Source organism: Scyliorhinus torazame, chromosome 11, assembly GCF_047496885.1.
Source record: "Scyliorhinus torazame isolate Kashiwa2021f chromosome 11, sScyTor2.1, whole genome shotgun sequence".
NCBI classification, from domain to species: Eukaryota; Metazoa; Chordata; class Chondrichthyes; order Carcharhiniformes; family Scyliorhinidae; genus Scyliorhinus; species Scyliorhinus torazame.
In genome coordinates, this window is record NC_092717.1 from 216,765,371 (window position 1) to 216,787,623 (window position 22,253).

The following is a 22,253-nucleotide window of genomic DNA, read 5'->3' on the forward strand; positions in this document are numbered from 1 at the left end:
GTGCAGGTTAGGTGGATTAGCCATGCTAGAATTGCCCCTTAGTATCCAAAGATGTGCAGGTTAGGTGGGTTTGCAGAAATAGGACGGGGAAGTGGGCCTAGATAAGATGCTGTTTCAGAGGGTCGGTGCAGATTTGATGGCCCGAATGGCCTCCTTCTGCACTGTGGGGGCTCTATGTGTTTTCTTGGCAGGGATTTTTCAAGATCTGGCTGGAATTTGAAGGCCGAGCTTAAAGCAGGTGACAAAGGTTCTCCTTTGCAGTGTGATCTCGCACTTGCTGGCCAATTAACTGCAAGCAGACGGGGCGGTCGAGCATGCAGTGTCTGGAGATGGACTTCGAGGCAGTGGCTGCATCAGCACTGACACAGAAACAAGTGCTGATGCCATGTTTATTGGACCACCAGTATCTGAGCCCTGATCGGACTGGAGGCCTGCAAGAATCCAGCAGCCTCCGTAACAGCCATCAACTCTCCAACAGCCAGCATCCCTTGTCCATCCTGAGAGCCTGTAGCCCTGCCTGTGAACCACCTCTTCCCAACATCCAGCAGCCAACCCCACCCCCCAACAGCCAGTAAAACATTAGCATGTTACGGGACTGTGTCTACCGTCAGAAGAGGGACAAAACTGAAGATAAGACTGTGCTGAATGAAAGGGCGAAATGTTCACAGGCAGGGCATCCCAAATTTCCATCTGAGTCCCGGCAGCCCCTATTGAATCATGATTTGCCAGCATTCAGTACTGGGCGAGCAGAAATTCCCATCTATTAAGTATTGGGAAGACCAAATCTATTTTCTCAGGTCACTATTTCCTAATCAACAACTACAACCCCCTCCCTGATCACTGTCTGAGGTTGAAACATCCAACTTGCATGTTCTATCTGGCCCTAAGCTGAGCTACTGACCCCATATCATTTTCATCACCAAGACTTCTACATCTGTAATATTGGCTCTCTACACTGCTACTTCAACCCATCTACTTCTGAAACACTCAGTTATGCTTACCTCCAGATTCTACTTTTCCATTGCTCTTCTAGCCAAAGTCCTACCTACCACCCTCTATAAACTGGAGTTCACCCAAATGTTTGCTGCCCATATCTTAGCTAACGCCAAGACCCACTCACCCATCATCCTTGTGCTTGGCGACGTACAGTGATTTCTCAACAATCAACAACTTGATTTTAAAATGCTCATCTTTGTGTTCAAATCCTGCTGGGGCCTCACTCTTCCAAATCTCTGTAATATCTTCCAACCCTCCAATTCTGGCCTCTTGCACACCATAGGGTTTCTCCCCTCAGCCGTTGGTTGCAATGACTTCAGCTTCCAAGGCACCAAGCTCTGGACATCTATCCCCGAACCTCTCTGCCTTGACCTTTCTCTCTCCCTTAAGTCACTGCATGAAAGCTACCTCTTTGACCAAGCATTTTGTCACCCGTTTTTATATCTCATTTTATGGTTCGATGTTAAATCTTGTGATTGCCTTATGTAGAAAGGTTGAGTAAGTTGTACCAAGAGCAATTGGACTTTAGAAGAATGTAAGGTGATCTTATTGCAACATAATGATTCTGACCGGGTTTACTAGGGCAGATGTAGAGAGGATACATGAATGGTTTGCACTTAGAAGTGGGAGACATGGGGCTAGATTCTACGATCCCGCGCCTGGTCGGAGAATCGCCGGGGGGGGGGGGGGGCGGGCGAATCCCCTGGCGCCGTTGTAACGGCAGGCCGCCGATTCTCCGGATTCTGGAGAGTCGGCGCCAGCGCAGTCGCCGCAGTGCCGGTTGGGGGCCGCGATTCTCCGCGCTCGGTGGGCCGAATGCCCGCCGAGTTCACCCGAGTCCCGCCGGCGTCGTTCGTGTGTGATCCTACCCAGCTGGACCTCGCCGTCCTGGCTGCGGGGGCCGTCCTGGTTGGGGGGGGGGGGGGGATCCAACTCCGGGGGGGGCCTATGTTCCTCCACGCTGGGCCCCTGTAGGGCTCCGCCATGTTGCCCGGGGGCCGGAGCAGAGACAGCAACCCACGAGCATGCGCAGACCCGCGCCAGCCGTGGCGCGCTTACGCAGACCCGCGCCCCCCATGCTGGCGCCCGTATCGGCAGTCGGAGCTGCGTGAAGCGCTCCAGTGCCGTGCTGGCCCCCTGTGCGGCGCAGGATCGCTGCTCCGAGTGGCCAGATGACGCCGTCGTAAAGCGCTCCGGCGTTTACGACGGCGTCAACACATAGCCCCATTATCGGAGAATCCCGCCCATAACATTTGCAGATGGCACAAAAAGTGGATGACCAGTTGATATTGAAAAAGATAACTGTTGTCTCCAGAATTATATCAATGGTTTGGTTAAGTGGGCAGAAAACCGGCAATTGGAGTTCAATCCTGAGAAGGGTGAGGTAATGCATTTGGGGAGGGCAAATTAAGCTAGGAAATACACAACAAATGGAGGATATTGAAAGGGGTTGAGAAAGTGAGACACCTTGGAGAACATGTCCACAGGCCGGTGAAGGTGGCAGTTCAGATGGACAAGGTGGTAAAGAAAGCATATGGAATCTTTTCCTATATTGGATAAGGTACAGAATACAAAACAGTGGTGCAATGGTGGAACTGTATAATAGGCTGGTATGCTGGAGTTTTGTGTATAGTTCTGTTTGCCACTTTAAATGAAGGACATAATTGCTCTGGGTGCAATGGGGGAAGGGTTCCGAGGGGAGAAGGCATGCGAGGGAGTGTGTGTGCGATGGGGTCGGGGTGTGAGAGGGCATGGGTGTGAGGGAGGCTGGGTGCGGTGCGGGAAGGGATTCAAGGGGGAGGGGATTTGAGGGTGTGCGAGTGGGAAGAGGTGAGAGGAGGCAGAGGTGCGAGGGATGCAAGGAGGGGAAGATGCGATGAGGGAACGGTGGGAGGGTGAGGAGATAGAGGGGGAGAGCGAGGGGGAGGGGTGGTGAATGGGGGAGGTGCTGCCAGAGGCACAAGGGGCAGAGGGAAGTGCGCTTGGGGGGGGAGGGGTATAATGGAACTTGTGGGCTGTGTGAGGGGGAGGGGAAAGGGTGTGCAAGAGGGGTGGAGAAGGGTGCACGTTGGAGGAGGGGAAGGGGCTTGAGAGGGTGAAGGAGATGTGAGGGAGGGGAAGGGGGTGTGACAGAAGAGAGGGAGGGGCAGAAATGAGGAGGGTTGCAGACATGAGGGAGGAGGGAAGAGGACACGAGGGAGGAGGGCAAGGGAATACAAGAGGAACAGAAATAGGTGTTAGGGAGAAATGGGTGCCGGGGAGGAGACAGCGGGTGCCTTGGGGAGGGGTAAGTGGGTGTCATGGGGCGGTGATAGGGGGTGGCGTTAACATAGAACATAGAAAATACAGCACAGAACAGGCCCTTCGGCCCACGATGTTGTTAAGATGGTGAAGGGGATGCCGATGTGATGGGGTTAGGGAATGTGAGGGGGGAAGGGGGAGTGACGCGAGTGGGTGGGGTCACGGGGAGAATGTGCAGATGGGGCACAAGGCAGAAGTTGATGCGAGGGGAGAGGGGGAGTGGGCTTGTGACACTAATAAAGATTATTATTATTATTAGGAGGGGCAGTGGGTACAAGAGGCAGGGGGTACGGAAGGAAGGAGGTATGAGGGAGGGGTTGTGAGGGACAGGGTCTGCGTGCAGGTGAACGTGAGGGGGTGGACGTGCAAGGGTGTGGGGGTGCTAGGAGTTGGGCGTGTGAGAGGGAGGAGTGCCGGTGGATGAGGGTGAGGGGGTGCAATGGGGGATGTACGAGGGGGTGGGTTCACAGGGGAGTGCTTACAAGAAGGAATGTGTGCAAGTGGGAGGGGGAGCAAAGGAGAGGAGGTGCGAGGGGGAGGGGATGCAAGGGGGAGGGGGAGGCAAGGGGCAGGGCATGTGAGGAGGCCTGGGTGTGAGTGGGCCTGGGTGTGAGTGGGCCAGGGTGTGAGTGGGCCAGGGTACGATGAGGGATTTGAAGGAGTGGACGTGCGAGTGGGCAAAGGCGAGTGTGGCAGGGGTGCGAGGGGAGAGAGAAGCAAGGGGGGGAAGGTGTATTGTGGGAGCAGTGGGTGGGGGAGGATTGCGAGGCTGAGTGTTGGTGAGTGGGGAAGGTGCTGCTGGAGGTGCAAAGTGGTACCTGGGAGTGCAACAGGGGGAAAAGGATTAATAGGAGGTGTGAGGGGGGCAGCGTGTATGCACAGGCGCGAGGGTCTGGGCATGGGTGAGGGAGTGGAGGTGTGACAGGATGGGCGAATGAGGGTGAGGCGATGTGAGGGATGGGAGTAGATATGAGCATGGTAGGGGTTGTTGGCAAGAGTGAGTGCAAGAGGGGAGTGTCCATTGGGGGTGCGAGGGGGAGGATGTGCACAAATGTACAAGGGGATGGATGTGTGCAGGGAGAGGGATGTAGTTGCATGGGTAGACCTGCGAGGGGTGAGGTAGTGCCGGGGGTGTGAGGGGTGTAGGGGGTGGTGGTAGAGGAAGCGGTGCGAGAGGGTGGGGGTGCAAATTGGCAAGGGGTAGGGGGTGCGAGGGGAGGTGGTGCGACGGGGAAGTGTGTGAGGGGGAAGGATGTGAGAGGAGAGGTTTGAAGATTGATTTTTTTGACGGGGTTTGCACTGAAGTGCCATGTGGGAAGAGGAGGATCAGAATGATGAGGTTCTTGGGGAGGGCTGTGGCAATAGGGAGATGAGGGGTGTGAGTGGAGGGGATGTGAGGATGGGAGGGGGTGGGGGCTGAGATGTTATGTGTGGAACGGGCGGCGGGTGATTTGAGGGGTGGAGGAAGGTGTGTGAGATCAGACGTGAGGAGGGTGTGACGGATGAGAATGGTGTTGAAGGGGAGAAATGAGGGGATTGAGGAGGTATGGGTGGAAAATGGAATGTTGGCATTTATTGCAAAAGGAATGGAATATAGAAGTGGGAGGTTTTACTACAGCTGTACTTGGCCTCTATCTGGAGTATCAATTTATAGTAGTTCACTGAAGAGTTGAATAAAGGTTGAACAGACTAAGTCTATACGGTTGGTTTAGAAGAATGAGAGGTGATCTTGAGAGGTGAACAGAAATGATCCTGAAGGGACTTGATAGGGTGGATACCCAGAGGATGTTTCCTCTTTTTGGGGAGAGTAAAGCTAGGGGATATTGTTTTTTTAAAAAAAAGATCCCCCTTTTAAAGCAGAGTTGAAGAGTATCTTTTTCTCCCAAGCGATTGTTGGTGCGTGCAATTCTCTTCCCCAGAAACTGTGGAAATTGAGTCTTTGAATTTTAGGCCATTTTTGTTAGGCACGGGATCTTATTGAATGGTGGAGCAGGCTCGAAAGGCCAAATGGCCTGCTGCAACTCCTGTGTTCCTATGTGTGAGTGGGGTCTTGTGGAATAGGAGAGCTGTTAAGAGGGGCGTGTGAGTAGGGATGTGGGAAGGGGTGAGTGAGGATTGGGAGGGAGTGAGTGGGGAGGAGGTAGAGGGGTGCTTTGGGTGGGGATGTGGGATGGAGGTTTAGGAGGCAGAGAGTGGGGATTGGTTTGAGGGAGACATGGGGAATGAGAGGGGTATATGGGGAATGAGAGGGGGTGTGACGGAAGGGTAGGGGGAGTTGAGGGAGTCAGATTATGGGGAGGGGCAGGAGGGAGAATGCAGTGGGAATGTGGGGCAAGGGTGTGAATGGGAATGTGGGGAGGGGGTTGAGGGGGAGTGAGTAGGGATGGGGTTCAGGGGGCTGTGACTGAGGAGGGGTGTGACTGAGGAGGAGGATTCAGTGGATGTAAATGGGGAGAGGGTTGAGGGGAAGAGTGAATATGTGGGGAGGGGGTCAAGTGGGTGTGAGTGGGGATATGGAGAAGGGGTTGGGGGTATGGGTGGGGATGTTGGGAGACGGTTTGTGGTTGGATGTGGGGAAGGGTTGTGAGTGGGGATGTGGGGAGGGGGATGAGGTGTATGATTGGGGATGTTGGGAGTGGATTGAGGGGAGAATGTGGGGAATGGAAGAGCGTGATGGGAGGGGGTTGAGAGGGGAGTGGTTGAGAGGGCAAGGGGAGTGGGCTGGTGACAGAATGGGAGTAGGTTGGACAGTTGGGTATGTGGAGGGGGCTGGGAGTGATGAGTGTGTGGCTTGAGGGCAAAGGGGTATGTGGGGGTTGAGAGGATTGGGTGTGTTGGGTGGGGGTTGAGAGGTAGTTGAGGAGATGGGATCTGTGGGGGTTCAGGTGGGGGCTGAGAGAGTTAAAGGGATAGGGTATGTGGGGGATAGGGGTTGAGGGGGTATGTGGGTAAGGGTTGACGGTATGGGATATGTGGTGTAGGGGGATGCGGTCTGTGGGGTGAGGGTGGTGTAGGTTGAGGGGTTGGGGTGTGGGTTTGGGTGGTGTGGGTTGAGGGGATGGGGGTGTGGGTTAGGGTGCTGTGGGTTGAGGGGATGGGGGTGTGGGTTTAGGGTGGTGTGGGTTTAGAGGATGGGGCTGTGGGTTTAGGGGATGGGGCTGTGGGTTTAGGGTGGTGTGGGTTGAGGGTGCTGTGGGTTGAGGGGATGGGGTGTGGGTTGAGGGTGCTGTGGGTTGAGGGGATGGGGGTGTGGGTTTAGGGTGCTGTGGGTTGATGGTGGTGTGGGTTGAGGGAATGGGGGTGTGGGTTTAGGGTGATGCGAGTTGAGGGGATGGGGGTGTGGGCTTAGGGTGGTGTGGGTTGAGGGGATGGGGCTGCGGGTTTAGGGGATGGGGGTGTGGGTTGATGGTGGTGTAGGTTGAGGGGATGGGACTGTGGGTTTAGGGGATGGGGGTGTGGGTTTAGGGTGGTGTGGGTTGAGGGGATGGGGCTGTGGGTTGAGGGGATGGGGCTGTGGGTTTAGGGGATGGGGGTGTGGGTTGATGGTGGTGTAGGTTGAGGGGATGGGACTGTGGGTTTAGGGGATGGGGGTGTGGGTTTAGGGTGGTGTGGGTTGAGGGGATGGGGCTGTGGGTTGAGGGGATGGGGGTGTGGGGTGAGGGAATGGGGCTGTGGGTTTAGGGGATGGGGGTGTGGGTTGGTGGTGATGTGGGTTGAGGGGATGGGACTGTGGGTTTAGGGGATGGGGTGTGGGTTTAGGGGATGGGGTGTGGGTTTAGGGTGGTGTGGGTTTAGGGTGGTGTGGGTTTAGGGTGGTGTGGGTTGAGGGGATGGGGCTGTGGGTTGAGGGGATGGGGCTGTGGGTTGAGGGGGTGTGTGGGTTGAGGGGATGGGGCTGTGGGTTGAGGGGATGGGGGTGTGGGTTGAGGGGATGGGGCTGTGGGTTGAGGGGATGGGGCTGTGGGTTGAGGGGATGGGGTTGAGGGGATGGGGTGTGGGTTGAGGGGATGGGGTTGAGGGGATGGGGTGTGGGTTGAGGGGATGGGGTTGAGGGGATGGGGTGTGGGTTGAGGGGATGGGGCTGTGGGTTGAGGGGGTGTGTGGGTTGAGGGGATGGGCTGTGGGTTGAGGGGATGGGGCTGTGGGTTGAGGGGATGGGGGTGTGGATTGAGGGGATGGGGCTGTGGGTTGAGGGGATGGGGCTGTGGGTTGAGGGGATGGGGCTGTGGGTTGAGGGGGGTGTGGGTTGAGGGGATGGGGTGTGGGTTGAGGGGATGGGGTTGAGGGGATGGGGTGTGGGTTGAGGGGATGGGGCTGTGGGTTGTTGGGGGTGTGTGGGTTGAGGGGATGGGCTGTGGGTTGAGGGGATGGGGCTGTGGGTTGAGGGGATGGGGGTGTGAGTTTAGGGGATGGGGCTGTGGGTTGAGGGGATGGGGCTGTGGGTTGAGGGGATGGGGGTGTGGGTTGAGGGGATGGGGCTGTGGGTTGAGGGGATGGGGCTGTGGGTTGAGGGGATGGGGCTGTGGGTTGAGGGGGGTGTGGGTTGAGGGGAGGTGTGGGTTGAGGGGGGTGTGGGTTTAGGGGGGTGTGGGTTGAGGGGATGGGGCTGTGGGTTGAGGGGGGTGTGGGTTGAGGGGGGTGTGGGTTGAGGGGGGTGTGGGTTGAGGGGATGGGGCTGTGGGTTGAGGGGGGTGTGGGTTGAGGGGGGTGTGGGTTGAGGGGGGTGTGGGTTGAGGGGATGGGGCTGTGGGTTGAGGGGAGGTGCGGGTTGAGCGGATGAGGGTGTGGGTTGAGGGGATGGGGGTGTGGGTTGAGGGGGGTGTGGGTTGAGGGGATGGGGCTGTGGGTTGAGGGGATGGGGCTGCGGGTTGAGGGGGGTGTGGGTTGAGGGGGGTGTGGGTTGAGGGGATGGGGCTGTGGGTTGAGGGGGGTGTGGGTTGAGGGGGGTGTGGGTTGAGGGGGGTGTGGGTTGAGGGGATGGGGCTGTGGGTTGAGGGGATGGGCTGTGGGTTGAGCGGATGAGGGTGTGGGTTGAGGGGATGGGGGTGTGGGTTGAGGGGGGTGTGGGTTGAGGGGATGGGGGTGTGGGTTGAGGGGGGTGTGGGTTGAGGGGATGGGGGTGTGGGTTGAGGGGGGTGTGGGTTGAGGGGATGGGGGTGTGGGTTGAGGGGGGTGTGGGTTGAGGGGATGGGGGTGTGGGTTGAGGGGGGTGTGGGTTGAGGGGATGGGGGTGTGGGTTGAGGGGGGTGTGGGTTGAGGGGGGTGTGGGTTGAGGGGGATGGGGGTGTGGGTTGAGGGGGGTGTGGGTTGAGGGGATGGGGGTGTGGGTTGAGGGGGGTGTGGGTTGAGGGGATGGGGGTGTGGGTTGAGGGGGGTGTGGGTTGAGGGGGTGGGGCTGCGGGTTGAGCGGATGGGGCTGTGGGTTGAGGGGGGTGTGGGTTGAGGGGGTGGGGGCGAGGGTAGGGGTAGTGGGGGTGAGGGGTGGCGCATGCGCGCGGGCCGCGTGCGGTGTCTTGACGGAGCCGTCACCGGAAGTTGTCGTTAACGGCTGTTTCTTCAATTTAAAAATCCTCCCCCGGCCTCCCCCCGGGAAATGCGGCGCAGCCTCCCGGAGCACCCTGAGCGGGAAACCCTGCACACTCACCCTCTGAGAAATCCGCTCCCCGACCGCGGGACCTTCATCCCTGCCGGAGGCCCCGCTTCAGCCGACGGTCCGAGGGCAAAGGTGAGAGAGAGAGAGACCGACCGGGGAACTGGGCACCCGGGGCCGGAGCGGGGATCCCGGGGCCGGAGCGGGGATCCCGGGGCCGGAGCGGGGATCCCGGGGCCGGAGCGGGGATCCCGGGGCCGGAGCGGGGATCCCGGGGCCGGAGCGGGGATCCCGGGGCCGGAGCGGGAACTCGGGGATCCCGGGGCCGGAGCGGGGATCCCGGGGCCGGAGCGGGGATCCCGGGGCCGGAGCGGGGATCCCGGGGCCGGAGCGGGGATCCCGGGGCCGGAGCGGGGATCCCGGGGCCGGAGCGGGGATCCCGGGGCCGGAGCGGGGATCCCGGGGCCGGAGCGGGCACCTGGGGCCGGAGCGGGGATCCCGGGGCCGGAGCGGGGATCCCGGGGCCGGAGCGGGGATCCCGGGGCCGGAGCGGGGATCCCGGGGCCGGAGCGGGGATCCCGGGGCCGGAGCGGGGATCCCGGGGCCGGAGCGGGGATCCCGGGGCCGGAGCGGGGATCCCGGGGCCGGAGCGGGGATCCCGGGGCCGGAGCGGGGATCCCGGGGCCGGAGCGGGGATCCCGGGGCCGGAGCGGGGATCCCGGGGCCGGAGCGGGGATCCCGGGGCCGGAGCGGGCACCCGGGGCCGGAGCGGGGATCCCGGGGCCGGAGCGGGCACCTGGGGCCGGAGCGGGCACTCGGACTGTTGGGGCTGCGGGTTGGGGGGTGGTGATGACCTGAGGAGGAAAGCTGCAGAGCGGAGGAGTCGGCAGTGTTTAGCCGGTGTGAGCGGGGACCGGCTGCACTGTGTGTGCCGGGGGAGTGGGTACGAGATGGTGTAGTGACCCCCCCCCCCCCCGGATCTGGGCCGCCGCGCACTGGCTGACATTCGGGGATATTGGGTGTGTTATTTTAATGATGTGATCGGATGCGGGGTCTGCAACAGTCTCAATGGTGCGAGCGCAGATCTCTAAATGCTGCATTTGGAAATAGGCGTCTGTTTGTAAACTCCACATCGTTACTGCGGGCTTTTCCATGAGCTCTTGCGCCTGTTAGTTAATGTGGGGCACTGCAAGTTTACAATTGAAACACGAACCTCCCGGGGTTCAGACAGGCGATCTACTCGGTGAATTGACCGCTGGGCTGTAGTAAAGGCTCCGATTCATTTCTGTTCCTAGGGTTGTTATTTTAGCCATTTCCCCCCTGGTCCCCCAGCTGGGCCTAGTGTGGTGTTGGGACCTGGTTTGTTGTCCCGCAGCTTTCTGATTGTCCATGGCTTTGTACATTCGCTCTGTTAAAAGGACGCTGGTGACTTTCGGTCCTGATTCTCCCGGTTTTGTACAGTTAAGTGCGGTGAATTTGTTGTCTTTGGGTGGTATAATGAAATTCCCACTTCCCATCAGCAGAATCTCCGCTAATATGTGCCTTTATGCCTCCTAAAATGGAAGTGACAAGGAGGCGTGCTGGCAGTGCGGTGCCGCCTTGAAGATCCAGAATGATTGCATTTTAAAGAGCTGGCGTAATTTCATTTTGCTAGTTAAGGTGTGTCTTTAAATGCCCTAGTCAGCTGTTCCGTTGACATACCTCGTTTTTTTAAAACTAATTTGCGCCACATTTGTTTGGTCTAATCTTAAATCATTCAGCTATAAAAGGCCAGGGTAAGATTGCATACTATGGCAAAAAGGTCGCATGATCATTTACTATCCGTGATGATGGGCTTTCCTGGTTCCAAGTCTTAGTTATGGTGCGCAGACTGCAAGCGAGAGATTTAGAAACACTTTGCTGGAGGTGAGAAGGGTAACTATGCCGCCAGTGAAAGCGATTGATTTATTTTGTATTGAATTTTAATTAAAATGCATACTATTGCGCAGAGGATAAATATGTATTTGCAGTGTCGAAGATTCACTAACGGGTGGATTTAGCTGTAGATGCCTTCGTTATTATACTACATTTCCACCATCTCTAAAATGGGCACTTTTTCATCTTCGTGGCTTTCCAGACTGTAAACTTCCTAATTGAGGTAAACTTAAAAAAATTAGATTCTGAATTTGTTATCAGTCGTTGCTATATAATCAACGTTAGTTTGGAACCACATTGGATTAGTTGATGGTTACATTTTAAAGCCGATGTGTGCCCCACTTAGCATACTGTAACGAGTGAGTTATTTTTTTGGTTGCCTGAATAAGGCTGGAAGGCTTTTTTTTTAAAAAAAAAAAAAGGAATTTGGGTTAGCTCTTTGGACGTGCTATATTGAATAAATATTTGGTGTTTCCCGAGGTGGAGAACTGCCTTCCAGAAAAGAGCACAAGGGCTTCATTGTGCATGATGGTGCAGATGAATGGTAAAGATTGCATCACATTAAAATCCCTGGAGCAAATGATCCTACGATTGGAAACTACGGTATCTTCTATAAATATTGATATATGAACAGTAAATTATAATTAAAATAGTATTCTAGCTTTTTTAATTCAAGTTTAAGGCAATTATTTAGTAATCTTTGAAGAGTTTAATGTAGATGCTGCATTATCTGCATGACCATTTTTAAGAATATTTGTACAGTTGACCCTTTTTTGAGCAAATCTGGAATATATGCACAGCTGCATATCAGGAATTATAACCATAAGAATATTAGAATCTGCCCATAAATTATAACTATGCAGTAGAGCTGCCTGAAAGTGTCAACCATTTTAAGTATCTAGAAAAAAAACAATGTATTTTACTCCTAAATCTATAATACACATTTGGTCAGTTAGCATCTGAAGGATGCATGCAGTTTGATATTTGTGTTATCATCCATGATGTTTTGGATTATTCTGCTGAAGGGTCCTTCAAAGCATTTACATTTTTGCATTGTTGGCATGCTGTTGTCATGGCATTTTGGGGGTTTATTTCCAGTTTCTTAATTTTAGCATTTCTAATGTTGGCTCAGCTCATTTAGTTACCTTGCCTCTGATTGGGTAAACTTGTTAGTTCATGACCCATTCCAGAACTTGAGTACTTATTCTGCACTAATATTTGGTGCATTGCTGAAGCATTCTGCATTTCATACTGCTGTCTTTTGAATCTAACAGCCCTATATAAATTTATTATAACTTCACTACTTCTGAATTCTATGGCCCTTGTATACCCATTGTAATTGCTGATCTGGGATGTTGTTTTTAACATGTTCATCTATGTCATAGATACATTTGCTTCTATCCCATTGCTTATTTTCTGAGATGCAAGTGATTCTGTTTTTCCTTTTGAAATTTTATCACCAGAATGATTTTTTTCCACCATCTGCCCGGTTACAGGTTTTCTAATGTCTTCTTGCACGATGAAATTCAGAAGGTTGGCAGAATATGTAATTATGCCCAGAAGTGAAGTGGATCATGCATCAACAGATTACAGCCATAACCAGCATCTGAGAATGAAATTGAATCAGTGTATATGGAATATGAAGCTTTAGTGGCACACCAAAAAAACATGGGCTTGATGAATTTTGAAGGGGTAACGTTTGAGATTTGTATAGTGAGGGATAATGGAATGTGTACTTTTGCTTCGGTTGGTGTGATCATGGCACTCTTTGTAATTCCTGTGTTCTTGGGTGCCTTTGCATTGGCATGAGTTTAATGCTGAACGTCTTGAGTGACACACTTATTTGTAGAGGTGTACGCCATGAGATTTGAACACTTAATTTAGACTGCCATTTTCAATCACTGCACCCACACTTCACCCACACAAGATCACCTGCCACATTGAACTGTTGAACATAATTTTTAGTATACTGTTTTCAATTTAGTACATTGTATTCACTGATTGTAATGTGACCTGCTCAACATTGAGGAACTAGGGAGACCAAGTGTGGATCAGATAACTGCTTTGCAAACACCACATTCAGTTTGCAAGTGTGATTCCCCAAACACGAGCAGTGGCAAATAGACTTTCTTGTGGCTGAGAGTTTGGTTCGATCATCAGCATAAGGTGGACAACTATTGTGGTGTGGTCTGTTGCCATATTGCTGAGTATCAATGTGATGCTGATGGTTGTTAGCTCCGCAATCACCAGTAATCTGTCACTTGATGCTTAAATCTATACATGCTTTACAAAAACTAAGTCTGATATGTCCAAGCTGAGTAAGAGCTTGTGGAATATCAGCAACCTGGCAGAGAGCAGTTCTGCAAGTCTACCAAGCCTCAGTCCTCGGCACTCTCCTCTTCAGCAAGATGACGTTGGAGCGAGGCGACTCTGCGAGCTCTCCCTAACAGATCCTCTCTTTATTTATCTTCTACTCGTTCTAATCTTTTATGTATTTTCTTTTATTTCCTTTTCTTTTCATGTACTTAATGATCTGTTGAGCTGCTTGCAGAAAAATACTTTTCACTGTACCTCTGTACATAAACCCATCCATCCAGTGGTAAAAGCTGGCCAGGAGAAAAGGCTGAACTGTTTCCATGTTTTGCTATCTCGGACGAATCCTGGCATTTCTTGGCACGGCAACTTGAGGTTCTGCAGCGTGCTAATTCCATCAGCATACTCGAGTTACTAAGCTCTGCTCTGGCTTGTGCATGTTCACCTGATAGACAATGATGCCTTATACCCAAAGACCTTCATGGTGAATTTGCCAAGAGATTGCTACTGTTTGGTAGGTGCCACGGAAAATAAAAGCTCATGGTGTTTGGGGTAGTATATGATCACGGACAGAAGATTGGCTGGTAGAAAATGTAGCATGCTTGAGAGGGTCTTTTTCCAATTGGCAGGATGTGATGAATAGAGTCCCATACTAATCTGTGCTGGGTCTTCAACCTTTCACAGTTTACATCAATGACTTTGAGGACATGAAGACACTAGTAGCTAAATTTAAAAATGGCACAGAGAATGGGTAATGGCACAGAAAATGGGTAGGAAAGTATGTTGTGAAGAAGACTAGTTTGCACATGGATATTCTGGACACAAGTTCACTTCAGCAGGAAGAATAAAAAAGCCAAGTAATACTAAGTGGACTGTAGAATTCTGGTGCAGAGGGATCTAGTTCAAGCACATGTTAATGTGCAGATACATCACATGGGAAGGTTAATTGAGTGCTATCCTTATGAGGAATTGAGCATAAAAGTAAGGATAAAAGCAAATACTGCAGATGCTGTGCATTTCTGAAATAAAAACGGGAAATGCTGGAAAACTTTGGTCTGGCAGCATAGTATTAATATTTTGAGTCTGACTTTACAGCTAAAAAGTAAGGGTTTCTGCTTCAGTTATACAGACATTGGTGAGACCACATTTTGAATCCTTTGTGCAGTTTGGTTTCCTTATTTAAGGAAGGTTGTAGATGTGTTGGAGGTGGCTCTCTGGAATAATGCTTGGAATGCACAAGTTGTCTTATGAGGAAAGGTTGGACATGTTGGGCTTGTTTCAAAGAGTGAGGGGTGACTTAATTGAAATATATAAGATACTGAATGGTCTTGATGAGTTGGGCAGTCTTTATTAGTGTAACAAGTAGGCTCACATTAACACTGCAATGAAGTTACTGTGAAAATCCCCTAGTCACCACACTCCGGTGCCTTTTGGGTACATGAAGGGAGAATTCAGAATATCCAATTCGCGTAACAAGCACGTCTTTCGAGACTTGTGGGAGGAAACCAGAGGACCTGGAGGAAACCCATGGAGAACGTGCAGACTCCACACCGACCTGACCCAAGCTGGGAATCAAACCCGGTCCCTGGTGCTGTGAAGCAATGGTACTAACCACTGCTACTGGGCTGCCCTGATGTTTCCTCTATTTTTAAAATTAGTGGTCACTCTTGTAGGACAGGGATGAGGAGGGTTTTTTTTTTTTTTTGAGGGTCTGCAATTCTGCCTCAGGCGATGGAAGCAGGGTCATTGAATATTTTTGCGCTAGAGTTAAATTCTTAGACCAGATAAGCCAGGGGTAGATGGGAATGTGGAACTGAAACACAAACTGATTAGTGAGATTTTATTGAATGGCAGGGCAGCCTCAAGGGGCCAAATAGCCTACTTCCCCTATTTGTATGTTCACATCACTGGGACCTGGTGGCTCATATGCACCTCATAATATGGAATTAAATTAGTAACTGCTTGGAGAATTGTGAGCTAATTGGGCCTGGAAGCCTGCATTTCTGAAAGGGAGGCTGTACTTGATTAACCTCTTAAGATGGATGTTGAAAATGTATTGCATTTGTGTAACTTTGTCAAAGCATTTGATAAGTTACCACATGAACCTGAGCATAATTTTTTTAAAAGGCAGCACGGTAACACAAGTGGATAGCACTGTGGCATCACAGCTCCAGGGTCCCAGGTTCAATTTCCCCGCTGGGTCACTGTCTGTGTGGAGTCTGCACGTTCTCCCCTTGTCTGTGTGGGTTTCCTCCGGGTGCTCTGGTTTCGTCCCCCAGTCCAAAGACATGCAGGTTAGGTGGATTGGCCATGATAAATTGCCCTTCGTGATCAAAAAGGTTGGGAGGGGTTATTGGGTTACGGGGATAGGGTGGACGTGAGGGCTTAAGTGGGTCGGTGCAGACTCGATGGGCTGAATGGCCTCCTGCACTGTTGGGCTGAATGGCCTCCTGCACTATATGTTCTATGAAATATGGCATCCGGGATAAAGAGGTGATTGAAAGGCTATTGATAGGCATTATTGGAATTTTAATGGAATGGAAGATTGTGTTGAGTGAGACTCTACAGGTACTTAATAAAACTCTCATTTCCTGCAAATAAATAATCTAGGCTTCAGGTTTGAGGGAACAATCATTTTTTTGTTCATGTCGCAACTTGGCATTTGTTTAGGAAAAACTGCAGAGACCTAGCCTAGCAAAATGATGCTGGCTGACTCTGATCAACGTAGAAAAACATGCAATAATAAATTTTGAAAGTGAGAATGGAGAAGGAAGTCATAGAATCCCTACAATGCAGAAGGAGGCCGTTTGGCCCATGGAGTCTGCACCGGCCCGCCAAAAGAATATTTCACCCAAGTTCACTCGGCTGCCCTAACCTATTAACCCCTTAATCTAACCTACACATTGTTTTGGACAGCATGGAGCAATTTAGCATGGCCTCCACCTAACCTGCACATCTTTGGACTGCTTGGAGGAACCCATGCAGACACTGGAAGGATGTGAAAACGCCACATGACCCAAGGCGGAGTTGAACTGGGGTCCCTGGTGCTGTGAGGCAGCAGTGGTAACCACCGTGCCACCATCTTTAAAGATGAGGTAGAGAAGCAGAGAGCCTTTGTGTAGGTGGAAATGCAATCCTTTCTGACTGATCTGTTCTCTTTTGGAGTAATTCTTGTAAACCTTTTAGCACCTTCACCAATGCCTTTTATACCCTTTTTTTAAAATGTAATATGCAGACCAGAAATGTGTGGCATGCACTCCAGTGAGGTCGGCCAAGGTTCTAGTTTCATCTCCAAAGAAATGAACCTCTGCGCTTTGGTGTAATTAACCCGTTTTACTGCTTTGTGATTTGCGCATCTGTATTTTTATATCTTTGCTGATTTGTCCTGTTTATGCATTCTCACCCCACCCCGTGCGTTGTGTATATGGCTTCCTTATTCTACCAAAATGCACTACCTCACATACTTATTTGAAATTAATTTGGCAATTACACATCCATTCTACGAGTTTAATATCTTATATTTTGTCTGACATCTTCCATACTACCTGTTATAAACACAATTTGTGAGATCCGGTCCAAACCATAGTCAGGATGTTTATATGGAAGGTGTGTATTTTCTTACCCTTGAGTTTGTACGAAAAATAACATTTGCCAAACCCTTAAAAATATTTGGTACGGTGCATAAATTTCAAAATTGTAGAGTCCAAATTATTTGTGTAAATTGTGAACAACAGTGATCCATTGCTGGTACAGGTATTTGAGGAGCACCACTTTCTATTTGTATAGACAAACCACATGAATGCTGAATTTTAATATCTTCATTACAGTTAGTAACCCCCCTCTTCACTCTTTCCCCCCCACACCCAAACTGTACTTTTTAAGATATTAATTATGCTCTTCCTCCTCGCCAAATTCGGTGTTAGTATTATGCATCAGGATCCTCCTCATTTATTCTTCTCAAATCTATGAAATCTTCAGACTTTGTTTTCCTCTTAAATCATGATGCTTTTGCAATAAGAATTTGGAATTTACCAAATATTTTTCCTCTTTCAACCTTCCGTTCTGCATTCCAGACAGGTCCCTCCATTATCATTCATGAAAATAATTGAAAAATCATCTACACATTACCAGGCATTCAAACAGTCCCCCCCCCCCCCCCCCCCCCCACCAGATTATACTGTATCCATGATTCCACATTTCTTATGATTTCAAATATTTATTGAACAATACTGTCTTTTGTAAGTCCATATCTACAACTCTTGCTATACTGTCTTGTCAACACCATTGCTTCAAAGATTTCAATCAGGTTATTCCAACATGATTTGCCTTCAACAAATTGCTGATTCATATTTTTTCAGGTTTAATAACTACCAATAGAGTAAAGTTAAAACAGCTAAAATCAAGTTCAAATCAACAAGTACAAGGAGTGAGGGTGGCATGTGGTCCACAGTTTAATTTTAATACCCTGTGCATATTCAATCCTAGAGTTGTCTTCTGCACAGTAAGGCTTTTGGTGTTGTACAGGGTATGACCTTCAGAAGATTAGAGTAGTAGTGCTCAATATTTCCATATGTGCTAGAAAAGGGAGTTGTTGCAAGTCCACTTCAGTATTGTGTAGCAATCCAAAAGGTTTTGAATAATGGTAGTATTGTTTTTCTAATCTGCAGGCTGTTGCCGCTGTTGAAATTATTGTCTAGCCCTTTGTTCCTTGGCAGTTCAAAGGCAAAATGAATGCCTTGTTGTGCTAGGGCTACAACATTAGACATTGGGAAATCTTCATGATTTTGTGATCCTGGAGCAATTCATTGTCTTTCTTTGAATAATCACAGTCTTATGTTTGCTTTGTGGATGGAGAGCTATTAAGAAATATTGTTGGAGTCACTTGTACACCCAAGTAAAACACTGCCCTTTATTTTTGCAGAGTGACATAGCTTTGGACGCTGCTACTTCGGAAAAAAAATACTTCCTGCACTGTACATGGATTAAAATCGCAATTTTATCTTTTATTTTTCATTTATTCAAATAACACTATAGAAAATTTCCAACATCAACTTTTAATAAATTTAGTTTAATTGATTAATGGACACCAGCTACTGCACTTTTTCATTTATTCCATGGAGTTGCAGTAGTTTTGTGATTGGAATGGTGCTAAGTGTACAGTGAAGATGGTCCCTTTTTCCACTTGACTTGGATGTCCCAAAAGCTTGAGCCCTTCCGTGAACTGACTGTTGCCACAACAGAGTTATACTTCCTATGGCTGAAGTATTGCATGTCGTAGAATCCTTGCAGTGCAGAAGGAGGCCAATCGGCCCATCAAGTCTGCACCGACCCTCTAAAAGAGCACCCTACCTAGGGTTAGGCTACCTCCTTATCCCTGTAACCTAACCTTTTGGATGCTAAGGGGCAATTTGCATGGCCAATCCACATAACCTGCACATCTTTGGACTGATGGAGGAAACCCACGCAGACACTGTTTGCTTACATAAGTTATTGACAGCTAATCTAATCATAATTTCTGACCACATAAAGTAACTTGCTGCAGCTCTTTTGGTCTGAATAGGTTTTGTTAACAGCCATGTTCGCATCACTTTTAAATTTTATAGGCATGAAATGTATTTAAGCCAAAAAGTGCCCTATTAAGTATCTTGCATTTGGACAAATCTGGAACAAAACCTTGGATTATTTGTTCCCTCCACCATTGTATAACTTTCTACACTTGTTTCTTACGGGAAATTGATCTTGAGCCAAGGTACATGTTGAATGTGAAATATTTTAATCTTTTTCAGTGTTGGAATGCAACCTCTTTTTAGTCTGCACTCTTATGTTGGAGTATGTTATTAAAACATTTCGGTGCAAAAATTGATCAAAATTAGGTTGCAATAATAATTATTTAAGTTGCAATAACAAAGCCTGACTTGCAGTTCAAGCCCGTGGGACACCCCAAAATGTTTTTCAGCCAACAAAATACTTTTGAACTAAGTCACTGCTAATGCTGGATGTTAGGAAGTGCTTATGGTTTTGAATAATTTTATTTTTGTGGGTATGAGGAATAGATATAGCTTTAAGTAAACCTTAATTTGTTTCTGTGGGAAGAAAGGTTTTAAGACCCTAAAGTGCAAATGGTATAAAAACTGGGCTCCTAGTAAGAGAGGCTATAGGGGAACAGAAAGCAGTTGGGCGTTCAGTTAAAACTAGGTAAGCCAGAAGCAAAGGGCTTTTCACAAAAACTGCTGGAACAGAGATGGAAGGGCGGTGCAGAAAGTAGGCCCCAAATGAACAAAGCCACTAGGGAATGGGACAGACGAGAGGTTCAGGAAGATTGTAGGGTCATTGACAATGAACAAGGATGGGGGTCGAAAGGACAGCACGGTGGCGCAGTGGTTAGCACTGCTGCTTCACGGCGCTGAGGTCCCAGGTTCGATCCCGGCTCTGGGTCACTGTCCGAGTGGAGTTTGCACATTCTCTGTGTTTGCGTGGGTTTCGCCCCCACAATCCAAAGATGTGCAGGGTAGGTGGATTGGCCAAGCTAAATTGCCCCATAATTGGGGGGGGGGGAGGGGGGGAAATGAATAGAGTACTTTTAAAAATGGATGGGGGGTTGAAAATGGGTCCTCTTCAGTGAAGTTCAGAAAGCCCCAGAATGTCCCATACCAACATGGTTGAGTATTTAATTTGCTGTAAAATGCTTATGGAACCTCCTGAGGTAGTGATGGGCACTTTTATAAATGAAGTCTTTCTTGTATTAAACATTAATCTGCCTCAAATCAGTGTTCCAGGATGCTGTAAAATGTCCTGAGAAAGGAATATGAATGGTTCCATAAAAATTCATATTCTTATCCTGTATGCATACTTTTACTATGGTGAGAGAACAGGATAAGGAATTGTATTAGTTGGGCATATTGTGAGATAACCTACTAGTTATATGGCACTGATCCATTGAAAACTATGTGCACTGGATTAAATTGTTTGAACATTATGGGATATCAATGTCAAATTGGTCTCTGGGTCTGTTTTTATTTTGGTTGCTGTTCTACACTGGGAATCGGATGATGCGTGTTATCTAACTATGCCAGAAGGTTCACCCGACTGATTCTGAGGCTGAAGAGATTATCTTTGAGGCCTGTATCCATTAAGAGTTTAAAAGAAAGAGACTATCTTATTGAAGCATGCAAGGTCTGAGATGACTTAACAGAGTAGATGCTGAAAGGATGTTTCCTTTGTGGGAGAGGCTAGAACTAGGGGACTTTGCTTAAAAACAAAGGTCTCCCATTCAATATGGAGGGAGCATTTTCTGTGGAAGTCACTTCCCTCAATGGGTCATTGAATATTTGTGGGACCAAGTTGGATAGTCTCTGTATTGACAAGGGAGTCAAAGGTTTTGGTGTGTAGACGGGAAAGTAGAGTTGAAGCCACAATCCGATCAGCCATGATCTTGTATGAAACAGGCTAGAGAGGCTGAGGCCTGCTTCTCCTAATTCCATATGTTTGTACATGTGCTGATGCCTAGGCTGTGGTATTCTGCCTGATGGTTCATTTTACTATGAATTTTCTTTCAAGGATATGAGCATCACAGACAAGGCCAGTATTTGTTGCTCATTCCTAATTGCCATTGGGAAGGTGGTGCTGAATCACCTTCTTAAACTTGTGGAGTGGGTGCACTTAGTAGGGAGTTCCAGGTTTTTGACCCAGGTGATATCGTTCCAAGTCGGGATGTTGTGTGGTTTATCAATTTATGTATAGTTATCTCTGTAGACAGTATGTATGTTGGTGATTAGTTTCAACAGCTGTTGTCTTTAAATATGGCTTTGTAGATAACATTAATTTTCTGCAAATTATTTTGACCAAACATTCTCTCTTTGCCAATAAAATGAAACTGGAAATATGAAACCAGTAAAACAAAGCTAAAAGTTAAGTTTGATAGGGTGGTACTGAGTAATTGTTTTTGTTAGTCGGGCAGGGTGGTACTGAGTAATTGTTTTTGTTAGTCGGGCAATCTGAAACACTGGGTAATAGTCACCATATAATGGGCTGATCATTTCAGACTGTGATGAGAAGAAATTTCTTCATTCAAGAAGTTGTGATTCATTGGACTTCTTTACCCCATAGGGTTGTAGATGCTCCATCATTGAATACGGTTTACGGCTGGGATAGATCAATTTTTGGGGCGTGAAGAATGGGTGAGAAAATTGAGTGAATCCCAAGATCAGTCATTATTGTATTGAATGGCAGAGATGGCTTGATTTTGTGTTACGTGGTTTACTCCTATTAATTATGCTCTTAAATGCATTAGTCAAGCAGTTCCTCTAAATAAGAAGGAACATTAGTTTATTGCAACTCTTGACCCAATCTTGTGTACATGGCTTAATTGTTGGATTTTAAGAAAAAAGCTGGGAACTGACTTGCACATTTAGCAGCTGACTTGCAAATTTAGCACTGTCAGCTGTGATTTCTTTGTAGCAATCTTGGTTTTGAGTCACAAGATTCTAGGTTCCAGTCACACTCCAGGGCACACGCATCAAGGCTGACACTTAGTGCAGTACTGATGGTGTGCTCACTGCCGGAAGTGGTGTCATTTGGGTGGCATCATAAACTTAAGACTGCCAATGCTGGTGGATGTAGAAGATCCCATGGCACGATTTTGAAGAAGAGCAATGGAGTTATCCCCAGTGCCCCGGTCAATATTTATCCCTCTATCAGCATCACAAAATCTAAATTGATCTTGTCATTATCACATTGTTTGTTATGGGAAGTTGCTGTGTGTTTCCCAATTTACCAGAATGACTACACTTCTTCATTGACTGTAAAGAACTTTGGAAAGTTTTATTGTGGAAAACGAGCTAAATAAATGCAAGGCATTTAAACAGGCATGAAGTAACGAATTGGAGGGAAAGACCAATTGAAACTAGCAAGGTGCACAAGTGGGAAAACCTGCAGATATATATATTTTTTAAATGTGTTCATTTATGAGATGTGGGTGTGGCTGGCTAGACCAGCATTTATTGCACACCCCAATAGCCCTTGAAGATGGTGGTAAGCTGCCTCCTTGAACAGCTGCAACCTGAGGTGTATTTACACCCATAGTATTGTTAGGGAGGGAGATCCAGGATTTTGACACACCAACAGAGAAGGAACAGTGATA

General features: G+C 49.0%; 1 protein-coding gene and 1 long non-coding RNA gene across 6 annotated transcripts in view; one reads left to right on the top strand and one right to left on the bottom strand.

Annotated features, from left to right (window-relative positions):
* LOC140385789 (uncharacterized) overlaps positions 1-9,038 on the bottom strand; it is a 124,435-nt gene extending 115,397 nt beyond the window's left edge. Inside the window, exon 1 of the long non-coding RNA XR_011933476.1 lies at positions 8,942-9,038. This is a non-coding gene — a long non-coding RNA (uncharacterized lncRNA). The remainder of the gene's footprint in view (positions 1-8,941) is intronic.
* The window catches only part of LOC140385788 (solute carrier family 45 member 4-like), an 81,791-nt gene continuing 68,376 nt past the window's right edge, over positions 8,839-22,253 (top strand). Inside the window, exon 1 of one of the 5 annotated variants that reach the window (XM_072468308.1) lies at positions 8,839-9,022. The gene's annotated coding sequence lies outside the window, so the exon portion shown is untranslated. Of the gene's footprint in view, positions 9,023-10,021; positions 10,547-10,572; positions 10,793-10,916; positions 11,025-22,253 lie in introns of those variants that run through there. The other 4 variants (XM_072468302.1, XM_072468305.1, XM_072468303.1 and 1 more) reach the window with 4 other exon arrangements.